Here is a 16935-nt window from a genome sequence, read left to right as displayed (position 1 = left end):
TCATTTGTCGTTTAAATTCCATTAACATCTGAGACGATATTTTAAATTTAGTAAATGCGGTAAATGAAATACAAAAATCTTATATCAGAATTAAATAATCGTAGATCAGATGAAACGTATGAACATGCAATTGCCAATGCAAGTATCATTGCTGATGACTTGGGGGTGGATACTGATTTTCCACGAAGTCGAAACAGGTTGAGAAAGAAACTATGTCAAGATGAACAAACCAACCAACAAAACTTTAAGGTTGAATTTTACAATATTGTTGCGTGCGTACGGGTTCGTTATGAAATGAATGCACAAGTCCGATGAAAAATGAACAAAAATTTATTATTATCACAACAAAAATGCTTAAATTTTCTCAAATTATCATGCAGTATTACAATATCTCACAGTAGTTATCTTTTAACTACTCAAATGTCCAATAGAACGTAATTCAAAACAGCTAAAGAACGCTAATCCGCGAATTCGCTACAATCCACAACAGTAGTTTTCTAAACAACAACAAACTAAACAACTACTACAAACTGAGATCCTTCTATAAGATTCCAAAATCACGCGCTAGAACCCTCCAGCACCCTCCCGAAATCAAAAAGAGACACTTATTTATCCAACGCACGCGCTCTTGTACTTTTAACCCCTCCGGCCCAGCCTTCTTCCAACACTCGCCACGCGCTGCACTGCGCGAGAAACAAAACCATTCAATCTATAATTGAACTAACATTAGCTTTTTAAATACCAAATTCGTAACACTGCCCCCTTCCCAAGGACTGCACGTCCCGGGCAGTACAATCCCTGGACAGGAAGCTAAACTTACAACTGTGGCATAAATGCAACTGAAGCATAAACATTACATTACAATATCAAACAATATAAACAATAAATGCAATAACTAACTTAAACAAATCAAATGCTATCAAATACTAAATACAAAACAAATACTAAATACAAATCAAATACTAAATACAAATCAAATACTGAATGCAAATCAAATACTAAATACAAATCAAATCAAATACACATTTATAAACAAAAAGGACCATGGTCTGATACTATTTACAATTATTTACATTACGTACTATGGCCATAGTAATAAGCTAACCTGTCGTAAGAGTTCGAAGACTCACGGATCCGAACCACGACGTCATTCGTGTTCAGCACTGTATATGGACCATCCGAAGGTGACTGTAATTTAGGGCTCAGTCTTTTTCGTTGAATTGGGTTCCACAACCACACCTTGTCTCCTTTGTTGGATCTCTGTCTAGTAGCTCTTGTGTCGCATCTGGTCTTCACTTTCTCCGTCGCCAAGTTCACTCGCTTTCGTGCGGAACGGTGCATCACTTCAAAACGGGCCTTGACATCTTGGATGTGTTCCTCAGGCGATGAAGGCGCATCCGTACGGCGATGAAACAGGCGGTCACAAGGCAGACGAAGGTCTCGACCGAAGAGCATCTGAGATGGAGAATAGCTGGTAGTCTGGTGTTTCTTTTCGACCCTAGCATGATTTCGGCTGTTTCTCGAGCTGGTTCTTTCGGACAAAGCGTCGGCATTTCCAGGTGAGGATCCCTTCTTAGGACGGATAGTCATGTCTTCAGATCCTGAAAGCAGTTTGTTGTTTTTCAAGTCTAAGGAAAAATTGTATTTCCTTAAAAAGTCCAATCCGAGTATGCATGGATCTGTAATATCCGCCACATATGCTGTGTGATGGTAGGCGGCACTTCCAAACGTGATGTTTACGTTTAACTTCCCAGTTATGTCGATCTTGTCACCAGACGCAGTCTTCAGGGTAACACAGGATGGCGTCCAAATAAGTTTATCTTTAAACTGTTCAGCTAAATCTTTCCTAATGATGGTAACATTAGCTCCTGTGTCAATGATCATACTGCAAGGAACTCCATCGATATTCCCATTGATGGACAGTCCGTTATTGTTGCCACTCACTGTGTAAATTTTAAGAGCTTTAAAACAAGGTTTTTCACTATCTGGCAACCTCCGTTCCTCGACATGGTCACTAATTTGTTTACTGCGTTGTTGCTGGGAAATGGTCTTATTTTCCGTACCTCGGGGTGTTCTGCAGTTTCTTCGTATGTGGCCTTCGACTCCGCAGTTCCAGCACTTAAGAATTAGTTTCTTTTCACTTCTGTTCCGTCTCAAGCCACTGACTTTAAGGTGAGCTTGGTAAAATCATCTGCTTTATATTCCGTACCCTGGGGTGTTCTGCATTTCCGTCTTAGGTGACCTTCACTACCACATCTCCAACACCTTAGAGCCACTTTCTTCTCGCTCCTACTCCGTATCAAATCTTCGACTTGTCTGGCTAAATCATCTAAACGAGCCATCAGTTGATCCACTGGCTCATGGACTCGCACAGCTCTAACTGGGTAGCGATCTCTACTAGTTGCTTGCTGGGCTGCCTCGAACTTCATGGCGTACAACAGAGCGCTTTTTATGTCCTTTACATCTGCCATTCGAAGAGCTTTCTGTATTTCAGCATCTTGGATGCCGTCGATAAAGTATTGTAAGGACAGGATTTCCCTTGTTTCTGTCGGGCATTCCGAAAAGGCGAGATGGGACAGCCTTTCAACATCCGCGGCGAGCTCCTGAAGTGTTTCGGTAGGCTGCTGTTGACGAGATTTTAATTGGAGCCTGCTGTAGTCTTTTAAACATTTCTCGCCGAAGCGCAGCTCCAAAGCGCCGGATAGAGCTTCGAAATCTAGCCTTTGATTTTCGGGAAGCGTCTGCAGGATATCCGCTGCATCTGCTCTCAGAGAAGCGGCGAGATGACAGGCCTTAGCTTGGGAATCCCATCCATTCGCATCCGCAACGATAGAAAATTGTGTCCTATACACCTGCCAGGAGGTCTTCCCATCATATGTAGATAGTTTCAGAACGGAACGAGCAGGCATCGATAAAAATTTAAAACCTTCAGAATTGTTTCCTACCGTCGCTATGCACTTCTTTAGGCTGTCAACTTCTTTGGTGACGGCAGCAGAAACCCTATCATCAATTTGTTGTTCGACGGCAGAAACTCTCTCTTCTATATGTTCTTTTACAGAAGAAATTCTTTCTTCTACTTGTTCTTTTACCGAAGAAACTCTTTCTTCTATTTGTCCAACTTTAGTTTCAACCGCGTCTATTCTGCCTTCCATAGCCTCAAATTTATTTTCTATTACGCAGGTAATTTCTCTTTTCATTTCGTCCTGACCTGCTTTCATCTCGTCTTTAAGGGATTTCATCTCTTCCTTAACGCATTCCTGGCCCAATTTCATTTCTTCCTTAACGGATATTTGACCAGCATCCATTTTCTCTTGTACAGCTTTTATATCTTCCTTAACGGAGTTGACGGCTCCTTCCATCTTTTCTTGGAAAGCAGCAAATGCAGTCATCATTTGCCTGAATTGTTCTTCCATCGCTCTTGTTATTGGCATTCAAATCCCACTTCTGACACCAAAAATTGTTGCGTGCGTACGGCTTCGTTATGAAATGAATGCACAAGTCCGATGAAAAATGAACAAAAATTTATTATTATCACAACAAAAATGCTTAAATTTTCTCAAATTATCATGCAGTATTACAATATCTCACAGTAGTTATCTTTTAACTACTCAAATGTCCAATAGAACGTAATTCAAAACAACTAAAGAAAGCTAATCCGCGAATTCGCTACAATCCACAACAGTAGTTTTCTAAACAACAACAAACTAAACAACTGCTACAAACTGAGATGTTTTCCTCCTTCTATAAGATTCCAAAATCACGCGCTAGAACCCTCCAGCACCCTCCCAAAATCAAAAAGAGACACTTATTTATCCAACGCACGCGCTCTTATACTTTTAACCCCTCCGGCCCAGCCTTCTTCCAACACTCGCCACGCGCTGCACTGCGCGAGAAACAAAACCATTCAATCTATAATTGAACTAACATTAGCTTTTTAAATACCAAATTCGTAACAATATAATATTAAACACTACTATTCTTCAATTACTGAAATATTCAGTTAATTAAAAGAACATTACAATTACTTCAAGGTAAGTAGTATGTAACATTAGTAGTTCACTATATACCTAATTTAAAAAACTGGAGTGGCAATGAAATTTTAAAACCTTGTAAAGAATTCGAACAAAAATTAATGGATACTAAAAATGTTAATGAAAAGGATATTGATGGATTAAATTTGTTCGAAGAAATAAAATCTTGCAATGTTTTACCAAAGAGGATATGTCACCTATTGATGTTTTAAATTATATTTATGAAAACAATCTTACCGATACATTTCAAAATATTGCAATAGCTTTACGGATTTCTTTAACCCTGTCAGTTTCGGTGGCTACTCGAGAAAGTTTTCCAAAACTTAAAATTATGAAAAAAACTACATGCGATCTACCATGGCGCAGGAGAGATTATCGGACTTGTCAATTACATCCATAGAGAGAGAAATTTTGAATAAATTAAATATGAAGGAATTGATGCGCGCGTTTTTAGCTGATAAAGCAAGGAGAATCAATATTTGAATATATATTCTAATTTTTGTATTTTGCTTAAAAAATGGTTATCATTGTTTTGTTTTTTAAACTTATGAAATAATAAAAAAATAATAAGACAAACACGTGTTTTAATATTATAATTTTAAAGCTTTTCAATTTGAAAGTCAAATTTTGAAATACTGTAAAAGAGTATTTCACATATAATTTGCAGCACTTTATAGGAGTGCAACAGAACCCCATAAAGGGGCGCCAAATTTCAATTTGTACAAGGGGAGCCTAATACCCACACAGCGGCTGTGACAAAACATGGAGGTAGGAAGTAAGAAGGAGTCGCCCTAAACAAGTTTCTCCGTACCCTGCTCTGAAGCACCGGCGATCCCTACGTGGTGACCAAAACATTGGGTCATTTACCATTGAGTTCTATGGGATTTGACGCGTTCGGGTGTAAATATTTTGTAATTACGTCGCAAATATACATATAAATGTATATATTTTCTTTTTCTACAACACTTCAGAGTCCTAAGTATGTGAAAACAACATATTTTTAAACAACATTTCATTCTGAACTGAATTAAATGCTATACTTTTCACAAGACAGTTTTCTCAGAATGGTTTAATTTGAATGAAATATTTTCACAAGTTTTCGTTAATTACATTAGAAAAAAAAATTAAGGTAATTCGATTTTATTCGGTTAAGGTACAAAAATTAAGATCAGTATTATTAATATTAAAATTATGCATTATTTTTTTTCTATTTATAGAGCTTCTTCCTAAAATACTTTCTTAAATATGACATGATTTTTTGGCTTCTTTTAAATCGAAAAATGTAAGTCAATTTATAATTAATGCTCTATTCGGTTCATTTTAAATTAGAGAATTATTAGAAATTAGCGAAATACTTTAAATAAGTATTTCGCTAATTCCTAATAATTAAATAGGTATTAAATAGTATTTGACTTTCTCTGAACATTTCTGAAAGGGAATAAAATAAGTTTTTTTTTTAAGTATTATTTAAAACTTGTAACTGAGTTATTATAAAATGTAAAGGGAATAATTCTTTTAATTATACTTATCAGATTTTTTTTTACCCTTCATTTCAACAATACATATTCCAAAACTCTTTATTACGTTCTTAAGTGCGTATCTCATAGTATTTGCTTTACAATACCTTTTAACAGATTGCTTTCCAATGCAAACAATTCTTGCTTAAATAGTTTTATAACGTATTTGTCAGCAGGATTTCAATTTATGTTTACAATTCAATATTAAGGTTATTATATATTTAGATAATATTTATAATCATTATAAATTAGATACATTTAATCATTAGATTTCTTCACAGTACTTTCACAGTTTTTTATAAGTGAATAAATTCTTCATTTCAAATACATTTATAAATAATTTAATGAATATTTAAGTATTTTGCCAAAGGCAGATACATGCTTTTTGCAAGCACATGCATAAATACCCATACATATTTCCTATTTATTATTCCCGGCATGTGCAAATCTTTAATTTCTGTGCATTCACTATATTTTTCGTGTAAAGTAATTTACACTAATTTAGCATACACCCGAAAGTTTTACATAAAAAATATATATGAATATAATTTGAATGAAAATTATAAGTATTATTTTTAATACCCACTCAAAGGTCAGTTTTTCTTCAAAATTCCTCCACGACGGCATCTTTCTCTTTAGGCAGATAGCCCTTGCATGCATTACTCTATTTAATAAAAACTTAATCTGATCTATGTGCCTAATTACAAATATTTTAACATACATAATTTTATATTTACATTTAGCCATCAAGTTTCAAACTTTTCAAATCTTCTTGAAAATAAATTTTGGCAGATCTCTTTTAGCAATTTTCTTAAAATCTATATTTTTGTAGTGCAACAGCTTAGAATTTTATAAAACAAATTTATAATCAAAATCGCTGTTGTTAGTTATCGAAAAATAACCAAGATGTGATTTTTGCGTAAATGTCAGTAAACTATACAAATTGCTATTATCCATCCCACTATGAATGTTTCTTTCATGCGAGAGTGTCCCTTTTTCGATTTCTATGGAACTGTCGTGTGTCGAAATACTATCAGAATCTTGTCAAGCGAGCTTCTGAATGTAAACAAATAACACCCCGTCTGGTGACCCAAGCTTCAAAGCAGTGCTTCACTTCTAGCGCGGAATGGCCCCTCCTCCCTTTCCTACCTCCATGTGACAAAAGTGATTCTTCCGCAACCTCAACTGATGCTAAAGGTTGGTTGTACTAATTTGATGTTCATCCTTAAGGCTGAAACTGAAAGGGAAGAAAGAATAAATTTAGCCATGTCTGGTTTTGATGTATGTTGAAGTGAAAATCGCTAATATTTAAGAAACGAGGAAAGCATTTGACCACAGAAAGAGTACCAAGAGCTGCCAATTTACACACTACAGCTTCAAAGGATGTGAAGAAAGCATATATTTTCTGTTTAGGGAAACATGCGAGCTGAGACTGTTTTTCCGCTCAAAAGATGATTTTGGCTGAGAAGCAGAATATTTTAAGAGATAAACAGTGTTGGTTCGCTTGGCTAACAGCTGAACATCCAGTTCGTAAGTGCAAAGTGTTTCTTAAATTTGTAGTAAGTGGTAAAAAATCATGTCCACTTTTGTGTGATATTCTAGATGATCGAAACAGGAAATCGGACAAGATCTGAAATTAGTATGACTACATCACTTATGGCCCAAAGGTGTTCCTTCAAGCTATGAAAAAAAAAGCTAGTGTCAGATAATAAGGAAGTACTTATTAGAGCAATCCTAGATTCAGGGTTCCAAAAACATACATATTGAAAATTTTAGCGAAGAAATGGGATACAGCCTAGTGAGAAAAGAAATTCTTATACACTCTTTATCTTGAGGAATTAATTCTGAAAAATGTTAACAAACATGTTATAGAATCCGATTAAGAAATCCACAAAATAACATCCCTTTTGAATATCCTTTAGTACAGTCAACCCAGAATTTTCACAAAAATAATATCGCCAAGCATGGCGATAAATACCGGCAATTCATACCGGCGTACGAGCATGTGATAACCCATACCACACGCCCTTTTTTTTAATATTGGCTACGCCTCTTTCTGAAAACAAATTATGCTAAAGCTTCATATTTAAAGAAAAATTTTATTTTAACTGAGTTATAATATTACTGTGCAAGATTTTTTTTATTATTAATATAATTTTGTGTGTTATGTGGTACTGTAAACATTTAGTGCAACGAGTTATCTCTAAAAATGTATCATTAAAATTTCCCAAACGATTAAAAACATTGAATGAATGATTTAAAAATTATAACCGTAACTGCTCAAAATACAGAAAAAGAATTTCTGATTTGGTCCTTGCTGCAGTATGGATGATTATCTGAATCTGGACTTTGTTATCAGTTCGAGTGCATGTCGAGTACAATATGACATTTCCGATGTTAGGTAATTACTTTATTCTCGTAGCTCTATATTTGTTCTCGTGTCATTTTTCTGGAAACTCTTTTTTTTTAATGATATATATGTGATGTACCAGCTTTTGTCGTAGGTTAAATTATCAGACGATAAGTTTTAAAAAACAGGATCCATTTATTATATTTCAGGAGAAAATAGCAGTTACAAAATCAGATATCTGGAGTAAATAAAAAGAATTACTAATAACTTTTTGTATGAAGTTTACTCCCTCGTGACATTTAAGAAAAAATCCCCATATTCTTTTGAGAGTCTTTCTATAGCCTCTGGAAAGGCGGAGCTTCCAAGAAATGACGTCAGCCTCGTCAGCCAATCCAGTTCGCTTTAAATATCTCTAGAACATTCTAAAACTGTACGTGTAGAAAAGGCGGGAAAAACAACTTGACTACGGGGCTGTGGATTTAATTCCATGTACTTTCAAATAAGAGACCGTCACCGTTAAAAATGAAAAGAACATAGAGTTAGAATTTAAGTGTATTCTTGACTATGGAATTTTATTATTACATATATATATAACACGAATCAATGGAGTTGGTTATATGCGAGTAGTGAAAGCAAATTGCTGAGTATATGAGCAATGCAGAGTTTACTCAACTGTCTGATTTTTTTAAGGGAAAAGAGATCGCTCTGTACATGGATAAAGCCAAGGTAAAGCGTAATGCCGGGTTTATGCAATGCTCTGATGTTTTTTAAGTGAAAAATAGATCGGTGTGTGCATTGACAAAGCCAATTCCGAGTTTGTGCAATTCTCTGAGTTTTTCAAGTGAAACTAGATCGATGTGTACATGGGCAAAGCCAAATGTAGTGCACAATCCCGAGTTTGTGCAATTCTATGATGTTTTTTGAAGTGAAAATAGATCGATGTGTACATGGGGGGCAAAGCGAATACCCAATTTGTGCGAATACCAGTGCGCAATACCTAGTTTGTGCAATTCTTTTATGTTTTTAAGTGAAAATAGCCCGATGTGTACATGGATACCAAGTTTGTGCAATTCTTTGATGTTTTTCGAGCGAATACAAGTCATTGAGCACATGGGCGAAGCTAGGTTGTGTATGATGCCGAGCAGTAATGCAACGTATTTTATGTGCATTATGTAAGATATCGTTTGTGTATTTAAAATTTGTATTGTTGTTTTAATTGGAAATTATATATTAGTCATCTTTTTTTTTTTTTTTTTTTTTTATTATTTATTTAAATTGTATTTTTAATTGTTTGATTTTGATATGTTGCTAATGCTTTCCGACTTATGATAAATATCGGTAGTCCAACGATCTACTCAACAGTAGCAAAACTGTAAACTTTGACCCTATAAGTAACTTATTATATTAACACGTAGTGTTTGCTATCGTAATTGCTCTTGATAATATGTGTGGTGTATTTGCAACATGTTAAGGTACCAAGATGGTTCCACTGTGATGAAGGACTCGGGCACATTTTATTACATTTTTTTCAATGATGCGAGCAAACTTGCTTATTCGACTGTAGTCTTTGTGTGCGTTTGTAGGGGAAGTACTACTCGTGTACAACTGGTACTGAGTAAAATTGGAATTGCTTCTTGTGGTGAAAAAGAATCAATAATTGCTAGGTTGGAACTTCTTGGTGCCACTATTTCTGCTTGTCTTTCTTCGGAGGTTCTGAAGGAGTTCAAACAGACAACATTTATTTCTGGACTGATTCTACCACCGTATTAGCTTCTGTTCTGAGAGTTGCGAGAGTAAGAACCTACAAGTGTGACAGGATACGTCCATTTCCCAAAGACTATCCATTAGAAGCGTCAACAAAAATTGATGTTGATGTCTTGAAGGCTTCTAGAAAAAGTGATATATCTGTCAAAACTATTCACGATAATTCCGTTGAGAATACTGATACCATTGAGACACCCTCCCAAAAGTAGATCATGAAGAATCATAAGAATTCCTCACCAAACGGATTTATGAAAAAAAATAACAAGTTTTTATTTTTTATTTTTTTCAATTTTGTGGGGCATAAGTTTTACAATCACAAATTTGAAAATTTGCATAAAACTTACAAATTTTGGTTTGGCTGCAGCCCGCTAGTATACCTTATTACAAGATATTATATAATAGCTTTTTATTTTATTGTATCTTCGTAACTATTTTTGGAAGAATAATCTTATATCTTAGAAGTACTGATTAATAAAAAAAATCTCTGTGCATTGTTGGTTAATTTTCCCTAAATTTATCTGGTATTGCTCTTACCAATTCTTCACCCTAAAGATTGAAGAAAACTTTCAAAATCTCATTTACATTGACACAAAATCTCGTTTATTCCATATCTGCTGATGGCTTTCAGGTCTTATATTTCAAGGTTTTAAATCTGAAACTTTTGTTTTAAAAGAGAAAGTTATCGTTGGGCTCGATTCTTATTCAGAAATAAATACCTCTCAGTCTTAATTTAAAACAGCAAGTTATTGCTATTCAACTATTTTTCATGCACTTCAACTATTGAACTTACATTTTGGTGAAAATTTAGTAAGTATTTAACTGCTTTTGTGGCTTCTATTCTGATTATTTCGAATTTATCATACGTATTGGTACGTATCACCATTACAAAAATCAAAAAATTCGTTTAAAATTTAGCACTGGACGTCTGAAAACATCATCATCTTGAAGGAAATCTACAAAACCATTGTTAGTTCGTTTTTGCGTGAAAGACTCGCTATGAGTGCTTTTCTGTTCTTCTGATCAAGAGAGCTAAAGATCAAGAGTTCCCTGCTGAAGTAGGTTGCATCACAAGTTAAATTGTTTAAAGTTACCCTTGGAGCATCTGAAGAAACAGCTTGCACAGTGCAAGACTACCTGAAACATGACAAAAGGAATTTAATAAATATGCGACATTTATAATTTAAGTTTCACTAATAGTTAGTTGTATAGTGATTTCTTTTCTTTAGGCTTTGCTTTATTATGTATTCTCTCAGACCAAAAAACTGTGCAAAGTGTTTGGTAAGCGGCGTAGATTCAAACTGGGATGTAATTCTAAGATTAACTCTCGCCGTTCTACTGATGCTTTGTTGTCAGGAGCCGCCTGTTAGAATAGAAGGTGTGAACGTTAGACGTTAGCCACGTTCAGTAAGTATCGAAAGCTAGTTTTTTTTTTTTTCCCCTTTCGACAGAACGATGTTGAAAATTCAATTAGGGTTTTGCTGCAAGCATAATCTAGTCAATAACTGCAGCTAGGCAGGGCGAATTGCTGTACCTACTAGTCGACGGAAAGTTGAATATTTGTTAGCTCAAAAATGGGATATTAGTCCCGAAACGGTTTTTGCTTAAACTAACTAAAAAAGGCGTACCACTTTTCAAATTGTTGCCAACAAATATTATCGCCCTGTATTATATTTATTGAAATTAAGTAACGAAGAATCTGCATGAATGTATGCACGTTTCCAGCAGCGTGAAAAAACAACGGTACCTACCCTGGTAACAATGCGCCGTAGAAACCCATAAAATATTTTTACAGGGAATCGGCCTATGGGTTCCGTAAGAACCCACAGACGGGAACCCGTACGTAAGGGTACCCATAGGCCAAATCCCCGTAAAAACACATAGAAAGAAACCTGTACGCCAAATCCCCGTAAAAACCCATAAACGGAAACCCGTATAACTGTACGGGTACCCATAGATAAAATCCCCGTAAAAACCTATAAACAATACGTACAACTGTACGGCTATGAGTAGGCCAAATCTCCGTAAAAACCCATAGAAACCTGCAGAACTGCATGGGCACCATAAACGAAATTCCAGTAAAAACCCATAGCCAGGAATCAGAACTTTATAAGTTTCCATAGGACAAATCTCCATTAAAAAATGGATATTTCGTAGGTCTATTCCTCATAAAAACCAGCAGAGAAAATACCCTACACCTATATATGTACCCATAGACCAAATCCCTGTAAAAACCAGTACACAAAAATCTACAGACCAACAAAAGTACCTCTTGGCAAAATCGCTGTACAAAAACAGTTGACAAAACCCTATAAACAAAACCAATAGAATTATATCGTAGCAGAGTACCCATACATAGAATCACAAAAATATAACTGTAGATCAAATTTCCATAAAAACTAGTGATTAAAAACATAAACCAACAGAACTATATAATTAGCACTGATGAAATGTACGGAACTAAATGGTGGAGAAAGCATGTAGTTTTAAATAAAATTCAATGTGAATAAACTTAATAAAATGTTTAAAATATCTAGAAGCCTACAAGCCCCTGACCTTCTCAATGCATCTATAAACATATTACAAAATATTTGTACAGTCAAAAGTCGTTAATTCGGACACCCGTAATCCGGAATGATCTATAATCCGGACCTCAAAGCTAAAATCTTTCTGCGCATGCGCCGCATTGACGCATGCGCATAGGCGTTTTATTCGTGCGCGCAAGACATTTACCACTGCGCATATGCATCTGCGCAAGTGCAGAATACGTTTTCGCGTGCGCGTTTAATGTGTAACGGACGGTAAAAGGTAAAATTATCTATTTCAGTTAATGTTGATAATTGCGTTGTTCCTTAATCTTCAAATTGGATTCGGCTTATTATTTTTTGCAGACTGTAAGAGCACCTTTCTAAAAGTAAGCTTGAACTTTCGATTATGTCAAATAGAATTTCCGATGCTGGAGCTCCCAAAGGATCTAGAAAACGAAAGTATGTTTCGATGTCCATCAAACAAAAAACGAATTGCTACAAAAAATGGATAAAAGCATATCCTTTGTTTATCTAACCGTTCCGAAATCTGTTTATCAATTTCACGCTGCTCTGCGCGGGGGGGGGGGCACTTCGCGGCGCGCAATGAACTGAAAGTTGATCTGTCAACACTATCGTTATCTTCAGGGCAGATGTTTTTATTTTAGTCGGCTTTTAATTCCTTACTAAATGTAGTATTTAATTTCGATGTACTCCGTCTTTGATATGATTTAAATCAAATTCCTCGTCATTATAAATATCACGAATACAAATCACATAGTTTTCTGGTTGCAATTTTCTAATTTCGGCTATGAGTAAGGTATGCTTTACGCATCCGCGCGTTAAAAGAAATGTTTAATAAAGTAAACAAATAAATATTAGGCTTCTATTTTGGTAAATTTGGATACTCTTTAGATCATAATTGCTCATTATTTTATAAATTACGGTTTCATATTTTTAATTTTATAATTTCTGCATGCCATCTTACCAGATTTAAACTGATGATCTATAATCCGGAAAATTCGATAATCCGGAATCGCCGAAGTCCCGACGAGTCCGGATTAAAGACTTTTGACTGTATAAATTCTCTTTACAAATTTTTAACTCCCTTTATATAATTTTGAAAATAAAATTAATAGAAAGATAATAATCAAAGTCATGATTCACAAACATCAAATGATATATGTATATATATATGTGTGTGTGTGTAAGATAAATAAAGAATATGTAAAAATTAAATTAGCAGCATGAAATTAATTTTCCATCTCTAGTCTAAACAGTAATTTCTCTGCACTGCATCATTTCGAGATTAATCCATGTCATATGACTCTTACATAATCCTGATGATGTAAATGGAACCAAAACTCAAACATCCAATAGTAATTTTACAGCAGTACTAAATATCAAATCAAAATGCATTGAGAACCAAAACTAACTCAGTCTGAATTAAGATTTCACCCTCATCATAACGCACTTGCTTTCTACGCTTTGGCCTAGCTGGACTGGAATCTGTCTGCTCCTTCTTTTTTACTACAAATTTATCAAAAAACTTTTGGAATAGGCATAAATAATGTGTCAACTTGTTTGTGGCTGCAACATGTTTGCTGAAATAAAAGTTGAATTAAATCTCCTCGACTGCCAAATCTCTTATTCATTGTGGATTGGAGTTTCAATATCTCTAAGCCATCAAAATTCTTTCTGTTCATTACAGATTCAACCGCTTGCATTCGACTACAGACTCTATTTTGACTTTTACCCTTGCCTGCATGAATGACGAAACACAAATTGAATGATTGGAGAGTTAGGTTTGGAGGCAACTTCCCCTTGATAAGTCTGTCTCCTGCCTACTCTAGGGTCATTCACATATGCATTTTTTAAAAAAATTGTTTAATTTAATTTTAATTTATTAAATTAGTAGATTTATTTTCATGGATAGATTTTGCACTTGATTTGCTTATGCTTCTGAATTTAAATGATATTGTAGATTAGTTCGAGAATTAAATCTTTTACATGTTTGCACATATTTTTTTAATTATTTTAAATTTTGGCTTTTTTCCTTTTTTTTAGAATTTAAATTTGCTTTTTTACTTTTATACGTACGTATTTGTTAAGAATTTAAATTTGTTTAAATTTAAATTTGAATATTTAATTAAATATGTATTTAAATTTAATTTTTTTAATTAAATTCAATTTATTCTTATGAAACGATATATATATAATACATATACATATCAGAGGTTGCGAATCATGACTTTAATTATATATATTAGGCCATATAAAAAGTCTCCGCGGTTTTTTGGCACATTTTTGAAAAAAAAAAATTCTTTATTGAAAATAAATTTTAATCAAATACATCTTGGCCATTATTATCTATGACTTTTCGCCATTTTCGAGAAGCTTTATAATTCCATCGGTGTAGATCTTGTGTAGTTTATCGTGGAAAAACTTGGACAAGTGATTTTCAGAGGCGCCTTTGGTCGGCCAATGTTTTACCTTAACGAGAGGTTTCAAAGACAAATGGTAGTCAGACGGTGCAAGGTCCAGGGTATACGATGGATGCATCAAAACTTTCCAACCAAGTTCCGTCAATTTGTTCCGAGTCATCAAAAATGTGTGTGCCCGCGCATTGTCATGATGGAATACAATTCCCTGTCTGTTGGCCAATTCAGGTTGCTCTTTCTGGATTGCTTCATTCAAAAGGTCGAGTTGTGCACAGTAGAGGGCCAAGTTGATGGTTTTGCGACGTTGCATCAGCTCATAATGGACAGTTCCTCATGTGGCACCCAAACAGCGAGCTTCTTTTGTGGCCTGCTCTTTTCAAGTGATTCCAAAATGTCATGTGGTTGATATTCAATATCTCCGCTATTTCCTGAGAGCTTGCGTGCTGGTCTTGCCCCACCCGTTGCAAAATTTCATCGTCTTTTTCAGTGACTGGCCGACTAGAGCGAGGTGCACTTTTTACATCGAAATTTCCCGAATGGAATCGAGCAAACCACACCTGGGTCTTTCATTCACCCACAGCATTCTCACCAGACACATCACAAATTTTTCTGCATGCTTTTTGCAGCGTTTAACTTTTTTTATAGTAAAAAAAAAAAGCATCACATAGCGTATTTCTTCAGATATTTCACTCATTTTCAAATTAATATAACTTTTTACACGAGCAAGGAATTAGAAAACTATCTACACAAACAATGGAAGCTGGATGTCACCTTTTAATCATATGTTCGTTTTAGACAATGGGGTCAGTGCCAGATATATAGGCATCAACACCATCTAGTGGCAAAAAACCGCGGAGACTTTTTATATGACCCAATATAGTATATACATATCATTTGACGGTTGCGAATCATAACTGGTTATATATATATTATTGATTTGATTATAAATATATACATATAGTTCTGTATCCCATTGCATATATTTGTATTTGTTCTTTAATTGGGAAATTATACAATGACATTTAGTCACATCAGCTTGTTTAACAATTTGATACCTAATGAGAAATGTATTGCCAAGTGATGGTGCTTTCTAGCATCTGCTTAAATTTTAAGTTACCTACAATGCACTAAACCAAATTTAATCCAAACTAGACGAAACCCTACATTTCAGGAAGAGAAACACTATTACAAGTAAAAATATTAAATAAACAAGCAAGCAAAATAAATAAATAAATAAAGGACTTGCAAATTAAGAAATTTAACAAAGAGTTCAAAGTTAGCATACTTGCTATCCTCTTAAAACTCGTTTATCACTGTTAGCAACACCCTGCCAGCTTATTTTGACACGCATATACATAGATGTTTTATGTCGAAGTAAGGATGAATCCTGGAATATAATGCAGTGAAGAAATAATAATATACAAACACTGTGTCGACCAACTCTTTACAATAGTTTGATTGTTACCTGTATCTTTCAGAATATAAATGAAACATCAGTAGACAAACTGTGTGAACAATGGATACCTCGTTTGATGAACGATGTCTCAATTTACGAAAACTCATGTCGAAGACGTGTGGTATTCAGACATAATTTGAGGTAACTTACGTCACATAATTAAAACTTACGGACCTTTGGAAATATTATTTTAAAACGTTCCATTACTTACTACTCATTAGCAAAGTGCTCCAGTAAGTGACTTAACAGGTTCATAAATTCAATCTGGAGGAAATTTTGGCCAGACCTGGCTTCAGACAAAGACTAAGCATTTTGAGACTTTGAGCTTTTTAATCAGCTATGATTTCGAGTGAAACCAAAGTCCATTGAGTTTCATGTAAAGTTAACTGATACTTAGGGATGAAAAGAATAATGAAAGATAAAAGATAAAAAGATGAAAGATAAAAGATGTCTCCTAAAGATATCTACTTGAGATGTGGTGAAAGCTAATTTCTCATCCAAACAGTAAGACAATTTTTAATAATTTTTCACTTCCAGTCTCATTTATCATTCAGTCTCCTTCGTACATGGCATAGTAAAACTACATTAAATTTTCGTCTATTTTATCTGTTTAATAAATATAGTATTTTATCTATTTAATACTCTGTTTATCTTTTTTGTTTTGTATTTATGGAACTTGCTTAAATTTTGATAATTTTAAGTAATTTTTTATATTTTTGTGCACAAAGCACCGCTGTAGAGATTAAATAATCAGTAGTATGTTGTTCTGGAACGAATTTCTCCATTTTACGTTAATTCCGGGGGGGGGGATAATTAAATTCGTGAACAGATGTTTCACCGTAATAGTTTTAACT

At 34.5% G+C, this 16935-nt stretch overlaps 1 protein-coding gene across 4 annotated transcripts in view; it reads left to right on the top strand.

Annotated features, from left to right (window-relative positions):
- Positions 1-16935, top strand: part of LOC118188891 (alpha-tocopherol transfer protein-like) — a 130340-nt gene that overhangs the window by 87271 nt on the left and 26134 nt on the right. The gene's annotated exons all lie outside the window — the stretch shown is intronic.

This window comes from Stegodyphus dumicola, chromosome 6 (genome assembly GCF_044657685.1).
Source record: "Stegodyphus dumicola isolate Sdum_Otavi_A_Nest chromosome 6, ASM4465768v1".
NCBI lineage: Eukaryota > Metazoa > Arthropoda > Arachnida > Araneae > Eresidae > Stegodyphus > Stegodyphus dumicola.
The sequence above is the reverse complement of the archived record's forward strand: the minus strand, read 5'-3'. Positions and strand labels throughout refer to the sequence as shown.